Genomic DNA, 6,691 nt, shown 5'->3' with positions numbered 1-6,691 from the left:
ATAGGGGTCTGGCCAGATTGCCATAATTAGGAATCCAGATCCTGCAAAACCCGGTCCTTCCTAAAAATCCCCTAAGCTGTTGTATTGTTTGGGGGTACGGGGTATTTAAGATGAGGGATCTCCCCTCGGGGTCAGGCATTCTTTTCCTCTCCGTAATGATAAATCCAAGGTATTTTACTTGGGTTAAGCTAATCTGAGCCTACTTGGGGGATACTCGATAACCCTTTTCATACAGGAAAGTTAGCGTTTTAAATAGTGTCCATTTGAGAGCTGGTAAAATCTGGCCTAGCTATGAGCAAGTCATCCACATACTGTATTAGACTACTGTTTGTTAAAGTTAATTCCCTTAGTTCTCTCCCCGAGGAAGTCCCAAAGATATGAGGGCTGTCCCTAAACCCTTGGGGTAGTCGAGTCCAGTCGAGAGTTGTATGGTGTCTCTCGTGTCCAAGTCCCGCCACTCAAAAGCAAAGAGTTTTTGGGATTCAGGATGGAGAGGAATGCAAAAGAAAGCAGCTTGAAGGTCCAAGACTGAGAAGTACTTGGCATTTCCTGGGACTTGGGATAGGAGGGTATATGGGTTTGGGACTATGGGGTGGATGGGAACCACAGCTTCATTAACAGCTCTTAGATCCTGGACGAATCGGTAAGATCCATCTGGTTTTTGAACGGGCAAGATTGGGGTGTTGCAGGGGGACTCACAGCTGATTCGAGTTCCAGTATCTCGGTATTTGTTAACTAATGGTCTAAGACCCTCAAGACCTTCTGGTTTTAAGGGATATTGTCTTTTCCAGGGCTAGGGAGCATTTGGTCTCAGAGAAATCTTTACTGGTGGAACATTTATGGCTAAACCAGGCCTGGAGACATCCCACACCTGGGGATTGACTTCATCTAGACAAGGGACAGACTCCTCCTTTTCTACCTCTGACTGTAAATATTCAGACATAGGCAAAGAAAATTATCGACTTCTACCTTTGTGTCCCCAAGTCACTCTGGTTTGGAGGCGAAAGTATTATTCTCACCATGGAAAATTTGGAAGCTGCAAACATGAAAAATTTAAAGAGTCACGCAGAGGCTAGTCACTCTAAGCTAACCCCTAAGACATTTATTGACTGATTTCTAGCTTCTCTTCTTTAACCTTTTTTATCTACAGTAATCCTGTGTGTTCCTTTTAGTTAGGGATTCATTTTTAGACTATCCTGACTCTTCCACTACGTTCCAGTTTTGGGTCTGATACACTTACAGATGTGCCAAGTGCTTCCTGAACACTATAGAACATATTTTAAGTTTAAAATACTTCCATGCTTATGTAGTGAGTCAATGATTTTAAGTTTATTTGTTACACATTTCAATGTAAAAGTCAATGTGTGAACTAACATATTCACGACTTGGAAAAGTTGGCTTTTTTTTGTTGTGTGTTTGAACTCCTCACCGCCCAAAGGTCATGGAGAGGTCTATTGTTTTTCTAAAATGGTTATAGTGTTTTTTTTTTGTTTTGTTTTGTTTTGTTTTGTTTTTTCTTTTTTTGTAATTGAGTTACGGTGTGAGTTGCAAAGTTTGTGTTTCTGTTCATTTCATTCCATCTATTTGGGTTTCTTTCTCTCTCCTGAGTCAGACAGTAATTTCCCATTGGCTGTCTAATTACCAAGGTTGGTGTCCATGCATCCGTGCTGGTCTCTCCATACATGTCCGGGTGTCCTGTGAAACACTAAGCTTAATTTATTTGGAAATGACCTAGCTGTTCAATACACTGTCATCACTCAGTTGAGCAGAGGGAGAGAAATTCAAGTGACAAAACTCCAGAGAAGCTAGTGTCAGAGCGCCCCGGCGTGGCATGCGTGCAGGGGGTTGGGGGGAGGGGGGCGGGACGCGGAGCGCGGAGATCTCAGGTGTCCTCCCACCCTGGGCCTCTCCAGGCCCGCCTCTGCTCGGTGGCCTAACCCCGCCCCCATCGCTTTGGCTGCTCAGGGCCGGGTGGTCTCTGTAGCTGCCGGGCATCCTGCCCGAGGCGCCCCCTGCCCACACGCTGTCTTCCAGTCTCTCTCTGAACCCTCGAATCTTTCTGCCTCTGTCTCACCTGGCGTGGGTGCGTGCGAGTCCCTGTCCGTGTGCCTGGCTGTCACTCCTCTGCTCTACCAGGAAGGTCCTGTGCTTGGCCCGCGGCGTGGCGGCAGGGCGGGCCTCGGTAGGGCGAAAAGGCGGGGCTGAGGCGCTCCAGGGGGTTTGCGCAGCCGGCAGGATGGCCGCCTGGGGCCCCGGCTGGGCTGCCCCTAAGCCCGCAGGAGGCTCCGGGGACCGCGGTCCCGGGCCAAAGCCACCCACGTCCGGAGCCTCGTGACCCTGAGCGGCGACCGGCTGGTGGGGGGCGGGGGGTGGGGGGCGGTGCGTCGCGCCGCCGACCGGGGGCGGGGCCGAAGAGGCCCAGGGAGGGAGGGCACCGAGACGTCCTCCCCGCTCAAGCCACCCCCCTCCCCAACCCCCTCCAGAGCTCCCGCAGCCTCGCCAGGCCGCTCGGGGTCCGGGAAGCGCCCCGGGCCGGGCCAGGCGGGTGCTGGCCGGGGGTGGCGTCGGCTGGTCTCCCAGCTGCAGGGCCTGTCCCGGTTTTCCCCATCAGTTTCAGCAGTGACGGTCACCCCACATTGTGAGTCGTCTAGATTTCTCACTGACACCCCTGTTAGGGAGTGGCTTTTTAGAGAGATAGGGAAGGTCACTTGGGGGATGTTAGTCATGAGAGAAAATAAGGGCTCAGGTGGGATTGCAGATGTCATCCAGGGGGCAAATAGAGACAATTGTTGCTGGTACCAAGACATGAAGTTTTTTTTCCCCCTTTTCCCAAAAGGCCATATTACGACCACATGGGGGCGCTGAGTAACAGCCCATAGTTCGGCTGGAAGGGTGGGCCTTTGATATTGATACCCTGGGATGGGTTGGACAGACCCCCAACCTTTGTCATTAATGCAGATGCAGCCCGGGCTGGTTAGGTTAAGTTGAGAAGCAGTGTGGTTTGCAAGTGAACATGCCTCGTTTAGGGAGAGATCACTAGCCATACAGGGAGATATGATTAGAAAGAGGAAGAACATCATATGATGCATTTTACTTATCTGAGGCAGGATTGATGGGGTTCTGCTTGAACAAGAGCCTGAGATCTTCAACAGGTTCACAGGAATAGCTGTCCTCTGGCTTTGGAGTCTCAGTTTCTGTCTCCCCCTCCTGTAGGCCATAGGGTTTTATTCTAGAATTGTGGACCCAGGCAGATAGACCCTTCACTTTTACAGCAGTTGAAGTCACTAGAACAACCTGATATGGCCCTGTCCATTTCTTGGACAGCTGGTTTGGACTCCCTTTTTCTTGCCAGGTCTTTACTGATACTTGATCCCCTGGCTTTACCTGGGGATTTTTCAAGTCTTCCTGTGGTTTCTTCTCCATACCGTTGGAGTTCTTGCTGAAACCTTCCCAGGTCAATTACATGTTTTAATAGTGTATTGGCATCCACGTCAAAAAACAAATCAGAAGTTAAGAATGGACGTCCATGCATCATTTCATAAGGACTTAACAATAGTGGCCGTTTGGGGGATGTCCGTAGCCTCATGAGGGCTATGGGCAGCATATGTGTCCACTTGTTATGTCTTTCTTGACATAGCTTAGCCAGAGCCCTTTTAAGAGTCTGGTTGGCTCTCTCTACCTTTCCTGAAACTTGAGGCCTCCAGGATGAGCGGAGCTGGTATTTTATGCCTAAGCATGCGGCTAGGTTCTGGGGTATCGTGGCTGTAAGTGAGGACCCGTTGTCACTCTGAAGTGACCGAGGCAGCCCAAACCTAGGCACTATCTCCTTCAGCAGAGCTTTACAGACTTCTGTAGCTCTCTCTGTCTCAGTAGGGAACGCTTCGATCCATCCTGTGAATGTGTCAATAAAGACTAGCAAGTAAGAAAACCCTTGGGTCTTGGGCATGGCTGTAAATTCTACTTGCCAGTCCGCTCCTGGGTATGATCCCCGATGTTGGACAGGTGTAATTAGAGGAGGTCTGGTTGTTGGGTTATTTTTTAGACAGGTGTCACAATTTTGTGTGACCTGTTTAACAACCTTAGCTAACTGGGGATGGGAGAGAATAGGCTTAAGCAAGATTTCTAGATTATCTTTTCCAAAATGGGCGCTCTTATGTAAGGAGTTAGTAATGTTTTAACCCTGAGAATCAGGGAGTATTATTTGGGCCTGATCAGGCTGAAACCACCCATGTGAGCCAATCTCCCAGCCCCGCTCAGCATATCGGGAATGTCCCCCTGGGGTAAAATCTGGAGTCAGGGTTTCCTTGGGGAAAAGGGGGCAGATAGCAGTGGCAGAGGTAGCTTCCCCGGCAGCTCGTCCTGCCTCTTGATCAGCTTTCCTATTTCCCTGAGCCTCTTTTTCTTGCCCCTTTTGGTGACTCTTGCAGTGGATGACAGCTAATTTTGCAGGAAGTTTGACTGCCTCCAGGAGCCTGAGAATGAGCTCTTTGTGTTTAATAGCAGAGCTTCGGGCACTGAGCATCCCTCTTTCTTTCCAAATTGCTGCACGGGCATGCAGAATGAGGAAAGCATACTTAGAGTCCATACACACATTAATCCTCTTTCCTTCTCCTAACTCCAAAGCTCTTGTCAGGGCAAAAAGTTCAGCTTTCTGGGCTGAGGTGTCTGGGGGAAGAGACCCACTTTCCTGAGTTTCTTCCAGGCTCGCTAGAGCATATCCTGCTTTCCTCTCTCCCTTTTCTACAAAACTGCTGCCATCTGTGTGCCAGTTTTCCTCTGGGTCAGATAAAGGTGTCTCTGATAGGTCCCGGCGAGAAGAGTATAACTCGTCTGTGATTTGTATGCATTGGTGATCCAGAGGGGAGGTAGGGGGATCTGGCAGTCAGGTTGCTGGATTTAAAGTCTGGCAGACCCTCAACTTTATTTCTGGAGTGTCAAGGAGGAGGGCTTGGTATTGGGTGATCCTTCCCCCTGTCATCCACCTGTCCCCTTTCGTTTCCAAGACTGCTTGCACCCGGTGAGGCGTATACACTGTGGTGGGCTGACCCAGGGTCAGCTTAGATGCCTCCTTAACCATAAGAGCGGTGGCTGCTACTGCCCGGAGGCAAGTGGGCCACCCTCTGGCCACCTCATCTAGTTATTTTGAGAGATAAGCCACAGGTTGTCATACGGGCCCCATCCTCTGCCCTAACACCCCAAGAGCAGTTCCTGTCCTTTCAGAAACATAGAGTCTAAAAGGCTTCTCCAGGTTTGGGAGGCCTAAAGCTGGGGCTGTAGTGATGGACTCTTTTAGGGCATTAAAGGCCACCTTGCAGGTCTCATGCCAGTCGAGTGGCTCTTCCTCTTTCCCCCTTAAATTTTCATATAGGGGTCTGGCCAGATTGCCATAATTAGGAATCCAGATCCTGCAAAACCCGGTCCTTCCTAAAAATCCCCTAAGCTGTTGTATTGTTTGGGGGTACGGGGTATTTAAGATGAGGGATCTCCCCTCGGGGTCAGGCATTCTTTTCCTCTCCGTAATGATAAATCCAAGGTATTTTACTTGGGTTAAGCTAATCTGAGCCTACTTGGGGGATACTCGATAACCCTTTTCATACAGGAAAGTTAGCGTTTTAAATAGTGTCCATTTGAGAGCTGGTAAAATCTGGCCTAGCTATGAGCAAGTCATCCACATACTGTATTAGACTACTGTTTGTTAAAGTTAATTCCCTTAGTTCTCTCCCCGAGGAAGTCCCAAAGATATGAGGGCTGTCCCTAAACCCTTGGGGTAGTCGAGTCCAGTCGAGAGTTGTATGGTGTCTCTCGTGTCCAAGTCCCGCCACTCAAAAGCAAAGAGTTTTTGGGATTCAGGATGGAGAGGAATGCAAAAGAAAGCAGCTTGAAGGTCCAAGACTGAGAAGTACTTGGCATTTCCTGGGACTTGGGATAGGAGGGTATATGGGTTTGGGACTATGGGGTGGATGGGAACCACAGCTTCATTAACAGCTCTTAGATCCTGGACGAATCGGTAAGATCCATCTGGTTTTTGAACGGGCAAGATTGGGGTGTTGCAGGGGGACTCACAGCTGATTCGAGTTCCAGTATCTCGGTATTTGTTAACTAATGGTCTAAGACCCTCAAGACCTTCTGGTTTTAAGGGATATTGTCTTTTCCAGGGCTAGGGAGCATTTGGTCTCAGAGAAATCTTTACTGGTGGAACATTTATGGCTAAACCAGGCCTGGAGACATCCCACATCTGGGGATTGACTTCATCTAGACAAGGGACAGACTCCTCCTTTTCTACCTCTGACTGTAAATATTCAGACATAGGCAAAGAAAATTATCGACTTCTACCTTTGTGTCCCCAAGTCACTCTGGTTTGGAGGCGAAAGTATTATTCTCACCATGGAAAATTTGGAAGCTGCAAACATGAAAAATTTAAAGAGTCACGCAGAGGCTAGTCACTCTAAGCTAACCCCTAAGACATTTATTGACTGATTTCTAGCTTCTCTTCTTTAACCTTTTTTATCTACAGTAATCCTGTGTGTTCCTTTTAGTTAGGGATTCATTTTTAGACTATCCTGACTCTTCCACTACGTTCCAGTTTTGGGTCTGATACACTTACAGATGTGCCAAGTGCTTCCTGAACACTATAGAACATATTTTAAGTTTAAAATACTTCCATGCTTATGTAGTGAGTCAATGATTTTAA

The sequence above is a fragment of the Muntiacus reevesi genome, unplaced genomic scaffold, assembly GCF_963930625.1.
Source record: "Muntiacus reevesi unplaced genomic scaffold, mMunRee1.1 SCAFFOLD_59, whole genome shotgun sequence".
In the NCBI taxonomy this organism is placed as follows: Eukaryota; Metazoa; Chordata; class Mammalia; order Artiodactyla; family Cervidae; genus Muntiacus; species Muntiacus reevesi.
This window is presented reverse-complemented; position numbering follows the sequence as displayed.